Raw genomic sequence first — 16,545 nt, forward strand, 5'->3', positions numbered from 1 at the left:
GTGATGAGTTTTAAGTTGTGAGTTGTGATGAGCACTGGGTGTTATATGCAAGTGATGAATCACTAAATTTTACTCATGAAATCAATATTATGCTATATATTAACTAATCAGAATTAAAAAAATTAAAAAATAATAAGGTAAAATAAAATACAACAACCAAAAATAAGACCTACCTATTGACCATATGAGGGGTCTCCAATAAATATTAGAATCTTTGAGGACTATTTGTTTTTGTAGCAGAAGAACATGGCATTTGAATTTACTGAGCTATGAGCACTGTACCCAATGGCACAGTTTTATAAACTAAATTCAGTTTGCTATCAGAAAGGGAGAAGTGTGGCTCAGTTAAGTGTCTGACTCTTGATTTCAGCTCAGGTCATGATCTCACAGTTTGTGAGTTTGAGCCCCACATTGGGCTCTGCGCTGACAGTGCAGAGCCTGCATGGGATTCTCTCTCCCCTCTCTCTTCCCCTCCCTACTTGCTCTCTCAAAATAAGTAACTTTCAAAAAATTAAAAACAGAAAGGGAGAAGTGAGAAGAATAAAAAAAGGAGGGAAGGAAGGGAGGGAAGGGAGGAAGGAAGAAAAGACCCACTATCTAGAATGAGAACTGGGCACAAAAAAGAGATCAGGTCTTAGCAATAAGGCAGAAAATCTTCAATATAAGACAACTTGATCTGAAATAGAAAATACTGAGTCTAGTGACTGTGTTTACCAGGTGGCTTTGATGGAGGATAAACAAGGATGGAGCCATTGTAAAACAGAAAAGCTATGCCAGCAATACTGTGGCCAAATTCAAGGTGACAATTGATCTGTGTTGATAGTTCAGTTTATTTTCTCATATAATCTAAACTTGTTCTCTAACCTCAGGTTTACACTGAAAATTTTTACTTCATATTCACACAATTGTACACTCAAATAAAAGATATAGTTGGTAGTATGATATTCGCTATGGGTCAAAATTTATAATGGCATTTGGTTAATGAAGGTTTTTATTCTTTTTGAAAAATTTACCGTCTGTATATAGCCCATGGAATTCTTTTAGAGCTGAAAATCAGAAGTAGTTGTTCATCTAAATACATATGTTCAGAGAATTGAACATATTCTTTTCATGAATAATTGAAATTTTGCCATATAATGAGTGGGTAAATACAATTCAAATTAACTCCCATGGGCATTTAATTTTAAAATTTTTTTTTCATTCATTTTTGACATAGAGAGACAGAGTGTGAGCATGGGAGGAACAGAGACAGACACACAGAATCCAAAGCAAGCTCCAGGCTCCGAGCTGTCAGCATAGAGCCCGACAGGGGGCCCGAACTCAGGAACCATGAGATCATGACCTGAGCTGAAGTCAGACGCCCAACCGACTGAGCCACCCAGGCACCTCTTTAATTTTTAGATCGATCAATTAATTCTTTCATTTCATAATTTCCATATCCTGTTTTACAAAGATCAGTTGCAAAGAGATTTTTAATAATGTACTTCACATTGTCTACTAACATTTAGGACATTTCCTGATATAACAACATTATGTCTACATCATACATCGATCTTATGTGGCAGGCTATGAAGTGTGCATTGAATTAGCTCATGTAAATTTAAGCAAGCAAGTGACAGGGAAAGGCATTTAGTGGGATTTGATAAGATACAGGAAACAATATTCGTCAGGGTTCTCCAGAGAAATAGACCTAATAGGAGTGTGTGTGTGTGTGTGTGTGTGTGTGTGTGTGTGTGTGTGTGTAGAGAATAAGAGGTAAGAGGGGAGAATTGAAGGAAGTGGCTATCACACAATTGTGGAGCCTGGCAAGTCTGAACTCTGCCACGAAGGCTGTCAGATTGTAGACTCAGGGAAGAGTTGATGTTACAAGCAGACTATAGGTAGAATTTTCTCTTCTTTGGGGATGTTAGTTTTTTTTCTCTTAAGGCCTTCAACTGATTGGCCCATCCACATTATGGAGGGTGATCTACTTTATTCAAAGTCTACTGATTGAAATTTTAATCTCATTTAAAAAATACCCTTGCAGCAACATCAAGACAAGTGTTTGGCCAAATATTTGGGTACTATGGCCTAGCCAAGTTGACATATAGAATTAACCATCCCAATAACCCTTTCCCATAAAAAAGTCTTTCCCAGGAAGATCTTCTCTGATACCTCTCCAGAACATTAGCACATCAGAACTAGGAAAGAATTCATTCAGAATCCCAACTTACTGTGATGATTCTGGGAGTTTATTTTCTAAGTTTCTGTCTTGCCATCTTTAAATTGTATAAAGTATATCCCTTTAGTTTTAAATGTTATGAAAATAACATACGGTACATGTCTTACTTAAAAACAATACCCACTATGACTTTTTTGAACTTGTTCCTTCCTTCACATTTCAATCATAATAATTTACCTAAGTATGCTGGATTTTAAAAAAACAATCAAAATAATTATTCAAGAAAATTTATTTCATATAGTCTCCTTCTGACAACACAAAAATCATTGCTAAAACATTCTGAAGGACATAAAGTATTTATTAAGAATATATTACTTTGCATTTAAGCTCTGTGATAGAAAAGGGCTAAGCAAAGATATTTTTTCCAAGACAAATATATAAACTATACTATTTTGCAAAACATTTTTTCTTCTTTATACTATATTGCTAAGTAAATATTTCATGAAATGATTAAATTTGTGATATATTCTGAATTTGCTTGAAATATCATCTTTTCTTTCAAAAGAGTAAAACATACTGCATTTGTACAGTAACGAGATGTCAATGATATTTAGAAAAAAATTGGTTATCCCTGTGAAGTCACTAAAGAGCATTTTACCCATTTAAACTATCTTTAAATGCCATATTGAAAGCCTACTAAATGTTGATTATCCATACCTTGCAATCCTTTTTATTCCTTCAACATCTAGTTTCAGTATTGGTCTTTGGTGGGTTTTATACTCCATTCTTGTCAGTCATTGCTTGGGATCCATGATTTTTCAACTTTGAAAATGTGTGAGGTAGGTGTAATTTGACTATTGAAAGACTTGTTGCATTTGACAGAAAACTACAAATCTGCCCCAGGGACTGCTTTAAATCTGAGGAGTAAGTTTGTGATTTCCCAGGAGGTGCTTAGAGATATTTCTTTATAATGTTAGCATTACCTATTCCCAATTGAATTATGTCTTGATGAATGTAAGAGGCAATGCGGCATTGTTAAAAGAACATTCTGGTAAGAACCCAATTTTTGACTGCCTGTTTGGGCTCCACCACACTGTGAGTTTAATTAAGTGAATATACATTTCTAAATTTTCATTTTATAATCTGTAAAGGAAGTGGGTAGAAGTGATGGTGATGTTTGCAAAGGATCATGTCTAATGTTCTGTTAAATGATTTTTTTCTATTATAATATTAGCTATTTCCTTTTTTAAAAAATAATTTTTCATTTATTTTGAGGAGGGGCAAAGAGAGAGAAAAGAATCCCGAACAGGCTTCTTGCTATGAGCTCAGAGCCCAACGTGGGGTGGGAGTAGGGGGAGGGATGTGTGGGGCCCAATCTCACAGACCATGAAATCATGACCTGAGCGGAAATCAAGTCCAACGCTTACCTGGCTGAACCACCACACCCCCCAATATTCACCATTTCTAACTTTGCTTGCCATATGGAGGTTTTGACAGTGGTACCCATGCTTGGGAAATCTTACATTTGTGAGAAATATTTTATCAGTATCACTTTAATATAAATATAGCTAAATTGGCATTTGGGGAAACTGTTTTTCTTCATATGAAATATTAGCATGCTGTATTATTTTAGTATTAAAAATTTTGGTCATAAGTGAAATAAAATTCCCTTTCTGCACCTTCATCTGAACATAGATAATGAACTTGCTTGAATCTATTGGTTTGGTCCATAAAAGTGCTTTTCCAGCTTTATCATATGCACAATTGGACAAACATTTATAAAAGTATCCATCCTGGTATGTTTAACTCCAAGTTATGATATTAGAACTACAAATATTTGTTATCTTTTAATTATGAGGCAACTACTGTTGGTTGTTCTTACTGTGTTTATATACTCTCAATTATGCATTCACTGTAACATTCGTTTATTCATATTTTCACTTATTTATCCAGGATTATATATTTTTAGAATTTGTCTTGTCAAATCCTTATCACATCAACATTCTTAAATTCGGTATCAAATTTGGTCTCCTCAAATTTTACTCAAATTATTATTTTATTGACTACATTCCCTGTGCTGTACTTTTCAATCTGCGACATATAACTAGAAGCTTGTTCTTCTTAATTCCTTTCACATATGTTGTCCATTTCCTCACCTCCTCCTCTCTGGCAACCATCAATTTGTTCTCTGTATTTATTGGTCTATTTTGTTTGTTTGTTAATTTGTTTTGTTTTTTAGTTCCACATATAAGTGAAATCATATAGTATTTGTCTTTCTCTGTTTGACTTATTTCACTTAGCATAATGCCCTCTAGGTTCATCCACGTTGTTGCATTAAATGGCAAGATCTCATTCTTTTTTATGGCTGAGTAATATTCCATTGCCTATGTCTGCCACATCTTCTTTACCCATTCATCTACTGATAGATACTGGGGTTGCTTCCACATATTGGCTATTATAGATAATGCTGCAATAAATATAGGGGTACATATATCTTTTAAAATTAGTGATTTTATTTTCTTTGGGTAAATACTCAGTAGTGGATTACTGGCTCTTATGGTAGTTCTATTTTTAATTTTTTTGAAGAACCTCCACACTGTTTTCCACATTGGCTGTGCCAATTTACATTCCCACCAACAATGCACAAGAATTTCCTTTTTTCTACACCCTTGCCAACGTTTGTTTTTTTTTTTTTTACTTTTTTAAACATTTATTTATTTTTGAGAGACAGAGAAAGACAAAGCATGAGTCAGGGAGGGGGAGAGAGAGAGGGAGACACAGAATGCAAAGCAGGCTCCAGCCTCTGAGCTGTCAGCACAGAACCTGATGCGTGGCTCGAACTCCCGAACCATGAGATTATGACCTGAGCTGAAGTTGGATGCTCAACTGACTGAACCACCCAGGCGCCCCTAAAATTTGTAATTCATGTCATTTTCATTCTAGTTATTCTGAATGGTATAAGGTGATATCTCATTGTGGTTTTATTTTTCATTTCCCTGATGATTGGTGATGTTCAGCCATCTGTCTGTTGGTCACTTGCAGGTCTTCTTAGAAAAAAATCTCTATTCAGCTCCTCTGTCAGTTTTTAAATTAGATTTGTTTAGTGTTAGTTATAAAATTTCTTTATATATGTTGGATATTAACCCCTTCTCAAGTATATCATTTGCAAATATCTTCTCTCATTCAGTAGGTTGTCTTTTCATTTTGTTGGTTTCTTTGCCATGCAAAAGCTCTTTATTTTGGTGCAGTACCAATAGTTTATTTTTGCTTTTGTTTCCCTAGCCTGAGGAGCTATATCCATAAATATGCTCCTCAAGCGAATGTCCAAGAGATTACTGACCATGTTTGTTTTAGGAGTTTTATAATTTCAGGTCTCACCTTTAGGTCATTAGTCTATTTGGATTTTATTTTTATGTATGGTGTAAGAAAGTGGTCTAGTGTGTCATTCTTTTGCATCCGATTGCTATCCAATTTCCCAGCACCATTTACAGAAGACTGTCTTTTCCCAATTGTATATTATATTCAAATTATTTTTAATAAGCTTTATTGAGGTATATTAACATAACACAAATTTACTTATTTTGCATGTACAAGTCAATATATTTGGACAAATATGCATGGTTGTTTAATCAACAAAATCATGATATGGAATATTACTATCTCCCCAAAGATTCACTCAGGCTCACTTGCAATTGGCGCTGCCCTCCTGACCCTCATCCTTTAAAACCACTGGTATGCTTTTAGTTACCATATTTTTGTTCTTCTCTAGAACTTTATATTAGTAGAATATACACATGGGTTTTATGTGTATTTTTGTCAATTAGCATAATATTTTGAGATTCACCCAGGATTCCATGACTACTGAAGTAATCAGTGACTAATATAGGTTCTCTATATTTCTATATATAAATTATATAATTAGCTTGCCAAATTTTTAAAAAGAGAATTCTGGGAATTAATTGGGTTTGCATTGAATCCATAGGTCAAATTGGAGATAACTGACATCATAAGATTATTTAATCTTCCAATTCATGACTATGGAATTTCTCTTCATTTATTTAAGTTTTCTTTTCTTTTTTTTTTTAATTTTTAATGTTTTTTGTTTTTTTTTTGAGAGAGACAGAGACAGAATGCGAGTGGGTTGGGACAGAGAGAGAGGGAGACACAGAATCTGAAACAGGCTCCAGACTCTGAGCTGTCAGCACAGAGCCCGATGCAGGGCTCGAACTTGCAAGCTGCGAGATCATGACCTGAGCTGAAGTTGGATGCTCAACCGACTGAGCAACCCAGGCGCCCCTATTTAAGTTTTCTTCAACATCATCAGAGGTGAATTGTAATCTTCAGTGTCTTGATCTTGTGTTATTATAATTGAATCCCCAAACTTTCATAATTTTTTATTCTACTGGACATGGTATATTTTTATTTCAATTTTCAGTTGTTTGCTGGCATCATATAAAGCGTGGTTTAGTTTTGCATATTGACCTCGTTTACTGTGATATTGCTAAATTCCCTTATAATTTCTCATAGCATTCTTCTGTAGATGTTCAATTAAATGTACTCATGTCCCTTATAATTTTCTCATTAACCACTGTGTTATTCAAATTGTATTGTTTAATTTCTAAATATTTGATTTCTGGATATTGTTTGCTATTTATTCTAGTTTAATTATACTTGGGTCAGAGGATTTACATCGCACATTTTTTGTCTTTTAAACTTATAACTCCTTTTATTGCTCAGAATACATGTATGTCCCTTTGCATTAGAAAATAATGTGTATTCTTCTGTTGTTTAGTATAATAATCTATAAATACCAATTCATTTGTTCAAAATATTGCATTATTGAATTATATTATATACTATGGATTTTCTGTCCAATTGCAATTCTCTGAATTAGCCATAAACAAGCATTAAGAAGTGTCCAACTATAATTTTAGATTTGTCTAATTTTCCCTTCAGTTCTACAAGTTTTTGCTTCATGTGTTTTGAAGTTCAGTTACCAGCTACATACACCTTTAGGACAGTTTCTTCTTCTTGATAAATAAGACTTTTATCATTAAAAATTTTCCCTTTTATTCTTCCTCTGAAATCTACTTTGTCTGATATTTATACCACAACTCTAGCTTTCTTATAATTAGGCTTAATAAAGTATGTTTTTCCATCTTTTTATTTTTAATTTACCCATGCCTTATATGTTAATGGCTTTACCTTTTGTTGTTGTTAGACAAATGGCTGTGCCTGTCTTTTTTTTTTTTGTACAGAATGGCAATATCTGATTTTTAATTAGAAGGTTTCAAGTATTTCCATTTAATGTAATTATCAAAATGGTTATGTTTGCTATGTCACATTGTTATTTTTTTATTTTTCTCTTATGTCGTTTACATTTTTATTTTTCTCTTTACCTGTCTTCTTTTGACAGATCAAGGGTTTTTTTTAATTTATTTTATTTATTTTATTTTATTTGAGAGAGAGAGAGAAAGAGAGAGAGAGAGAGAGAACCTCCATGCTCAGTGTGGAGCCCAATGCAGGGCTACATCCCATGACCCTGGGATCTCGACCTGAGCTGAAATCAAGAGTCAGACGCTCAACCAACTGAGCCACCCAGGCGCCTCCACTTTTTTATGATTCTATTCTATCTTCATTATTCACTTATTTGCTATCCTCTTATTTAATTTTTCTGGCAGGTGTCCTAGGGCTAACAGTATACATCTTTAACACAGTCTGCTTTTAAATAATAGAAATCAATTCATGCATAATGTAAGAAACTTAGAACTGAATGCTTCCATTTCTCTCCTCCCCCCATCCTTCATGCTACTGTTTTCAGGCATTTTATTTCTACATATTTTATTAATGTTACTGAATTAGTTTTCTAATGATGTTATAACAAATTATTACACATTTGGTGACTTAAAACAGCAGAGATTTGTTCTCTTATAGTTCTAGAGGTCAGAAGTTCAAAGTTGGGCTTCCTAGTTGTGTTTTGTCTGGAGTCACCAGGGAGAATTTGTTTCCTTACCTTTCCAGATTCTAGAAGCTGTCTACACTGTTTGAGTCATAATCTCTTCCTCCATCTTCAAAGTATCTCTTCCCTCCAACTTCTGTTTCTGTCATCTGATCTTTTTTTAACCTCTGCCTCTCTCTTTTAAGGAGTCCTGTGATTACATCAGCCCTACCCGGATCCAGAATAATCTCATTTCAAGATCATTAACTTAATAAATTAGGAAAAGTCCTTTTGAATGTAAGGTAGCATATGCACAGTTTCCTTTGATTAGGACATAGACATCTTTAAGAATCCATTACTCAGCCTACTACAGTCCACCCTCTGGCCCTTAAAGATTCACATCCATTCCAAATGCAAAATACATCTACCCTAACCCAAGCTTCTCAAAAGCATCTACCCATTGCATCATCAACTCTCAAATCCGCAATCTCATTTAAGTTACATCAATTCAAAAATCCCAAATCTCATTATCTAATTTGTCTAAATTAGGCATGGATGAGACTTTGATATAATCTATCCTGGGGCAAAATTTCTTTCCAACTATTAACCTGTGAAACTCAAAAATCAAGAAATCAGTTCCCAAAATACAACGTTAGGACAGGCATAGGTTAACAGTTATATTCAGATAGAAAGAGTTTTATTTTTTATTTCAGCACTTAAAAAATGTTGCTCTATTTTCATCTCATCTGAATAATTTCTGACAAGTTTTATATAGTCTATGTCTATGTAATATATCATTTTTTCTGACTGCTTTAAAATTTTTCTCTTTATGACTGCTTTTCAGCAATCTAACTATGATGTGCTTTGGTATTATTTTTACATTTCTACTGTTTGGTTTTAATGAGCTTCTCAGGTCTGTTGTTTTATACTCTCTATAAAATTGGGGGGAGGGGAATAGTCATTTCCTAAAGTATATTATCTGCCACTCTTTCTTCTTAAACTGCTTTTCTTATTTCAAGCTTTTATTTAAATTCTACTTAGTTAACTTATAGTGAAACATTAGTTTCAGGAGTAGAATTTAGTCATTCATCACTTACCTATAAGGCCCATAACAAGTGCCCTCCTTGATGCCTATCGTCCATTTAGCCCATCTCCCACCACCTCCCCTCCAGCAACCTTCTGTTTGTTCTCTATAGTTAAGAGTCTCTTATGGCTTGCTTCTGTCTCTCTCTCTCTCTCTCTCTTTTTTCTTCCTTTCCCCATGTTCATTTGTTTTGTTTCTTAAATTCCACATATGAGTGAAATCATATGATATTTGTCTTTCTCTTGAGTGACTTATTAGCATAATACACTCTAGCTCCATCTGTGTCATGGCAAATGGTAAGATATCATTCTTTACAATGGCTAATATTCCATTGTATATATATACTACCTCTTCTTTATCCATTGATCTATCAATGGACCTTTGCACTCTTTCCATAATTTGGCTATTATTGATATTGATAATGCTGCTATAAACATTGGGGTGCATGTGACCCTTCAAGTCAGTGTTTTTGTATCCTTTAGGTAAACACCTAGTAGTGCAATTGCTGAGTCCTAGGGTACTTCTATTTTTCGCTTTTTGAGGAACCTCCATAATGTCTTCCATAGTGGCTGCTCTAGTTTGCATTCCCACCAAAAGTGTAAGACGGTTCCCCTTTCTCCACATCCTTGCTAACACCTGTTGTTTCCTGTATTGTTAATTTTAGCCATTCTGACAGGTGTGAGGTGGTAACTTGTAGTTTTGATTTGTAGTTCCCTGATGATGAGTGAGACACCTATTATTGTACATATACTGTCATTAAAGTTTAGTGATATTTTTTGGTTTATTTTTATTTTTTAATGTGTATTTTTAAATTTTTTTTAATGTTTATTTATTCTTGAGAGAGAGACAGACAGAGACAGAGTATGAGTAAGGGAGGGTCAGAGAGAGAGGGAGACACAGAATCTGAAGCAGGCTCCAGGCTGTGAGCTGTCAGCACAGAGCCTGACACAGGGCTCAAATTCACAAACTGTGAGATCATGACCTGAGCTGAAGTCGGACGCTTAACCGACTGAGCCACCCAGGTGCCCATAATATGTATTTATTTTGAGAGAGAGAGAGAGAAAATGCATATGAGTGGGGGAAGGGCAGAGAGAGATAATCCCAAGCAGGCTCTACAGTGTCAGTGCAGAGACTGATGTGGGGCTCAATCTCACAAACTGTGAGATCATGACCTGAACTGAAATCAAGAGTCAGACACTTAATTGACTGAGCCACCCAGGCACCCCTATTTTTTGGTTTATATTCAATTTTTTTTCTCCCTGTATGTCCTTTTTAATTTTTTTAAATATTTATTTTTTGAGAGAGAGAGCACAAGCAAGGGAGGTACAAAGAGAGAGGGGGACAGAGGATCCAAAGCAGGCTCTGCTCTGACAGCAGAGAGCATGATGCAGGGCTTGAACTCATGAATCATGAGATCATGACCCAAGCTGAAGTAGGGCACTCAACCACCTGAGCCACCCATGTGCCTCATCCCTGTATGTCAGTTTTAGATAGTTGTTTGTTTTGCTTTAGTTCTCTTGTTGGATCTTAAATTCACATATTTTTTACTCTGCCAGAATCAGTATGGTAATATGTTGTTAATTATATTAATGTATTTTTTTTCAGGTATTGCATTTTTTAAATCTCTTAAAGTACTATTTGTATTATTATTATTTTACATTTTACATTCCTCTAGTCATTATGGTCCTATATTCCTATAACTTTTTGAAGATATAAACACATGGAAAACAGCTCCTTTAACTACTTTGTCTTGTAATTCTATAATCTCTGTCATTTTTTTCTCAGTTTGTATTTATTTATTCCTTGTATGGTTCACATTTTTTCTCCTTCTTTGTATGTTGGGAATTTTCTTAATGGTCTAAGGACAATGTGGTTTTTATACTGTCAAGTGCTGGATTTTGTTGTATTCTTTTAAACAACGTTTGACTTGGTTCTGGAATAAAGAATCTATCACATTCTTTTGAGGCTGGCCCAATAATTTATTATAGTAAACTCAACAGCCTTTAATCTAGGACTAATTTAATTCTACTACTTATGCCTTACCTGATCCTTCTTGTAATATTTCTTTTCTCTCTGGTTGGTAGAAAAACAAATTATTCCTAGCCTTTTGTGAACTCTGATTAATTATACAACCTAATGCTTTTGAGTCTTTTTTCCCCCCTAAAATGTCAGGTAAATTCATGATCCTTCCCATAAATCCCCAAAGAAGCACTAAGCCAAAGATTAAAGTGGACTCTTCTGCATATTTTTGGAGCTTTCTTTGTCTCTCCTCCTATATATTATATTAGTTATAATATTATATTCACAAATTACAGCCACCTTGGCTTTCCCAATTCCCAATTTGTCTCTCCAATTTAGAGAGTCCCCTAGGCTCTTTTGGGAATCCCTTTCCTTATATTGCATACAGGAAATTTCCTTTAGACAAGAAGCTAGGACAATTGGAAAGTTCACTTCATTGGTTTCTCTTTTCTCAGGGATTACCAGCTCATGCTGCTTATTTCCAATATTTAAAGATTGTCATTTGATATATTTTGTTTCATTTTTTAGTTGTTGAAGATTGGAAAGTAAATCCAGGTCCTTACTCTATCATATCTTATGTAGAAGCATAAGTCATCTACAAAATTTCTGAATGTATTTTTATATAATTACATTTTCTTTCTTTTTTAAAGTTTTTTTTACATTTATTTATTTTTGATAGAAACAGAGCACAAGTGGGCGAGGGGCAGAGAGAGAAGGAGACACAGAATCCAAAGCAGGCTCCAGGCTCAGCTGTCAGCACAGAGTCTGATGCGGGGCTCGAACTCACGAACTGCAAGATCATGACCTGAGCCGAAGCTGGACCCTTAACAGACTGAGCCACCCAGGTGCCCCTTATAATGACATTTTCCGCAGGGGTACTTTTTTTGCGCATTATCCACAGTAGTAAGAATAAATTAATGTAACGTTTATTTTAGAAGTTATTTTTAAGTCATATTAAAATGGCCAGATTTATCCAGAGGGTATAAGATTTGTTCAAATAACTACATTTTACATTTTTATTCCAACTTACACTCACAATGTCATTTGGAATATCTTGTGTATTCCATTTTTCTAGTGATTTACAAAAGAAACTTATGGAATCAATAAGTTGGAAAAAGTCTCTTGAAGATTTAATTTAGTAATTTAAAAAATAACTGGTTAGCATATATTTTCACCGAGTTTAAAAAAATTAGCATAGGTATAGAGATCATATTAAACATTTTTAACTTTGTAATGTCTCAGAAATATGCAGTAGCATGGAAAAAACATATTTAGCACCCAATAGTGATTTTTGTCTCAAAAATGACTTTTTTAGATAGATTCATTTATATTCACATTTATCCATTCATTCTTCAACCACTATTCTTGTTTTGCCTACTGTGTATTATATATCTCTAGAGAAAATGTAAGAATATAATTTCAAAAATAAACTCAAGATTGATTAAAGATCTAAATGTGAGACCCGAAACCATAAAACTCCTAGAAGAAACATATGAAGTAATTTCTTTGACATCAGCTTTAACAACATTTTTCTAGATAGGTCTCCTCAGGCAAGGGAAACAAAAGGACAAATAAACTATTGGGACTACATTAAAGTAAAAAGCCTTTGCACAACAAAGAAACAATCAACAAAAGGAAAAGGCAAACTATTGAAGGAGGAAGATATTTGCAAATGATATATCTGATATATAATGATATATAATGAACTTATACAATACTAAAAAACCCACAAACAATCCAATTGAAAATGGGCAGAGTACCTGAATAGGCATTTTTCCAAAGAAGACAAACAGATGGCCAAAAGACACATGAAAAAATGGTGAACACTAGTAATCATAAGGGAATACTAATCAAAACCACAATAAGGTATCATTTCATACCAATCAGAATGGTTAGAAACAAAAAGACAAAAAATAACAATTTGTCATGGGTTTAGAAAAAAGGGAATTCTTATGCATTGGTGGGAATGCAAATTGGTGCAGCCACTGTGAAAAACAGTGTGGAGGTTCCTCAAAAATTAAAAATGGAAATACCATATGATCCAATAATTCTACTACTGGGTATTTACCCAAAGAAAATCAAGTACTAATTTGAAAAGATATATTCACCCCTATGTTTATTGTAGCATTATCTAGAAGAGCTAAGATATGGAAGCAACTCCAGTGTCTATTAATAGATGAGTGGATTAAGACAATGTGGTATATATGCATACACACACACACACACACACACACACACACACACACAATATTACTCAGTCATAAAAAAGAATGAAATCTTGTCATTTACAACAACATGAATGAAACTAGAGGATATTATGCTAAGTGAAAGAAGTCAGACAAAGAGATATATGTGATTTCAATTATATGTGAAATCTAAAAAACAAAACAAACAAAAACAGCAGAAACAGACCCATAAGTTCAGAGAACAACCAGAGATGGTTCCTAGAAGGGAGGCGGTGGGGGAATGGCCCAAATGGGTGAAGGGTAGAAGGAGGTACAGGCTTTCACTTATAAAATGAATAATTCAAGGGGGTGAAGGGTACAACATAGGGACTACAGTCAATATTGTATTGTAATAGTATTGTAAAAAATGTATAATTTTTTAAATTTAATTATATCACATCTTTCCCTTTTCATTTTAAATCTGTTGGTATTATCAATGATCTTGTTAGCCCCAAGGGACTTGAAAGTAGTGAAAACAAATGGAGAAGTTTAACTCTCCTCTCCTAGCCACATGGCTGAATCTGCTATCTGACTACATCAGCTTCACAACGTGTTGCAAAATTTGGGGATCTTATGACCTTCCAGTTACACTATTTACGTTAAACTTTGTCACTTCTATCTGTGGACTTAACCAGTAATGGTCAGAGGTAGTGCCAGATTAAGTGTTGCCATCAGAAAAATGAATAAACTCCATTAATGCTACCAACTCAGTGGGTAGTTCCCTCATAATGGAATACTGACAGTTTTTGAGAGAAGTATTTTCAATGTGTGATATTCTGGTTCTACCAGGAAGCCAGTCTGAACAGTAGATAGATGGAAGGGGCCATCCCAAGTGAATCCTTCAACTGCCATTTCCTGATCCAAGGAAAGAGGATGCAGAGATTGATTTGCTATTTGCCTCTCGTTAGAATTTCATAGCTTTTAATGGTTCTCCAAAGTTATTTTTTAATCTATAAAAGGATCTTTTCTCAGAAATCAGTGCTGCCTCTGTCCTCACCTCCTTTTCTAGTCTCTGACATTCTCCCAGATCACGACTCTTAATCTCCCTTCCCCTGTTCTTTGTTAATAGAGAAATTTCTTGATGTGGATTTCATCTGGAATCTTGCCCTACTTTTACATCAGATTGTATATCATTTTGTCTACTTGAGGCTCTAGTACACTAACAGGATAATAGCTATTTTCATCCAGTCTATGGACAACGTATGTGCTTACTAGCCATGTAAGTATGTCGATTTATGTGATAATTTCCTATTAAAAGAAACGTAATTTCTGATTTTTTTAAATTACAGCTTTTGTTCTGCTATTGCTTAAAGATACTAAAATTTAATACTTTTGTTATATGCCTATTTTTGTCAGGCGATGTGCTCAGTGCTTGGGTATATAGTAGTGAACAAACTACACACAGTTAGGCACACAGAAAAAAGTGCATTTAACAGATACTGAACTAAAAATAAATAAGTGAATGCAGAGTTTAGAAGATTGGTTTGGAAAATTGGCATCAGTGTCATTTGTCAGAAAATCTAGTTTCAGGTATTCTGGTCCACATAAGCACACTTTAAGCAATAGCACTTAGAAGAATAACATATATAGTATCTAAATTTGAAAATAAAGTCACCCTAAGGAGCCCCTACAATTTAACTGATATGGAGTATTTATGAGAAGGAAACTTTTTTTCCTATAATAATACCTTTATCAACATAAGGTTAGTAAAATTTCAGAATTAAAAAAAAGAACAACTTCAAGCATCTGATACATTTGGTATTATAAAAAAGATTACTGCCACTGGCTCACGAAGATCAATGATGTGGTTGAAGAAGTACCTTGCTATACCTCCAGTTAAGTATAATACTGTAAAGTTCCCTGGAACAAAATTGATATATCTGAGATGTTATCCAGGATGTACTCTTATGCTATTTTTGCAAGCTGCTTTCATCATACTCAGAAGGATTTGTCAAGTTGCTTACCTGTTGTGAAATTCAACATGATTTCTTGAGGGTGCAATCTAAGGCTGACTTATACCAGCTCCTCTAAGCACTGCTATATCAATGTCTATTTGATTGTAATTCTTTCCGGGCCCCTCTTATTCAGTGGTTGCCGAACAAAATGTGGGACAAAACGAATGTATGTCATGCTCTAACACTACTATTGTATGTCATACATACTTACCAAGAGTTAAAAAATGTACAGAATGCATCTTTACATATAAAGTCCTTTACCTTAAACCTTAAATAAAATTTTCATATTTGGCTGGTTAACATGAAATTGGGGCAAACAGATTAAGTAGATTGACTCTATTATTTTTTACACATACTGAGCTGATTTATCTTTTGGTTTTGTTTTTATTTAAATTCCAGGTAGTTAATATACAGTATAATATTAGTTTCAGGTGCACTATATAGTAATTCAACACTCCATACAACACCTGGTACTCATCACAGCAAGTGCACTTCTTAATCCCCATCACCTACTTTACCCATCACCCCTCTGGTCACCATCAGTTTGTTCACTTCTTGGTTAGCCTCTCTCTATATATCCTTGGCATGTTTTTTTTTTGTTTCTTAAATCCTACACGTGAGTGAAATCATATGGTATTTGTCTTTCTCTTATTTTGCCTAGCATAACACTTTCTAGCTCCATTCGTGTTCTTCCAAATGACAAAATTTCGTTATTTTTGATGGCTTACTAATATTCCATTGCATACATATACCACCTCTTTATCAATTCATCAGTCAACAGACACTTAGTCTGTTTCCATAATTTGACTATTATATATAATTTTGCTACAAACATCAGGGTGTATGGGGAATTACTGTTTTTGTATTTTGGGGGGTAAATACCTAGTAGTGCAATTGACGAGTTGTAGGGTAGTTCTATTTTTAACTTTTTTGAGGAACCTCCATACTGCTTTCCACAGTGGCTGCTCCAGTTTGCATTCCCATCAACAGTGCAAGAGGGTTCCCCTTTCTCCACATTCTCGCCAATACCTGTTGTTTCTTGTGTTGTTGATTTTAGCCATCCTGACAGGTGTGAGGTAATATCTCATTGTAGCTTTAATTTGTATTTCCTGATGATAAGTGATGTTGAGCATCTTTTCATGTTGGCCATCTGTACATCTTCT

This window comes from Prionailurus viverrinus, chromosome B4 (assembly GCF_022837055.1).
Source record: "Prionailurus viverrinus isolate Anna chromosome B4, UM_Priviv_1.0, whole genome shotgun sequence".
Lineage (NCBI taxonomy): Eukaryota > Metazoa > Chordata > Mammalia > Carnivora > Felidae > Prionailurus > Prionailurus viverrinus.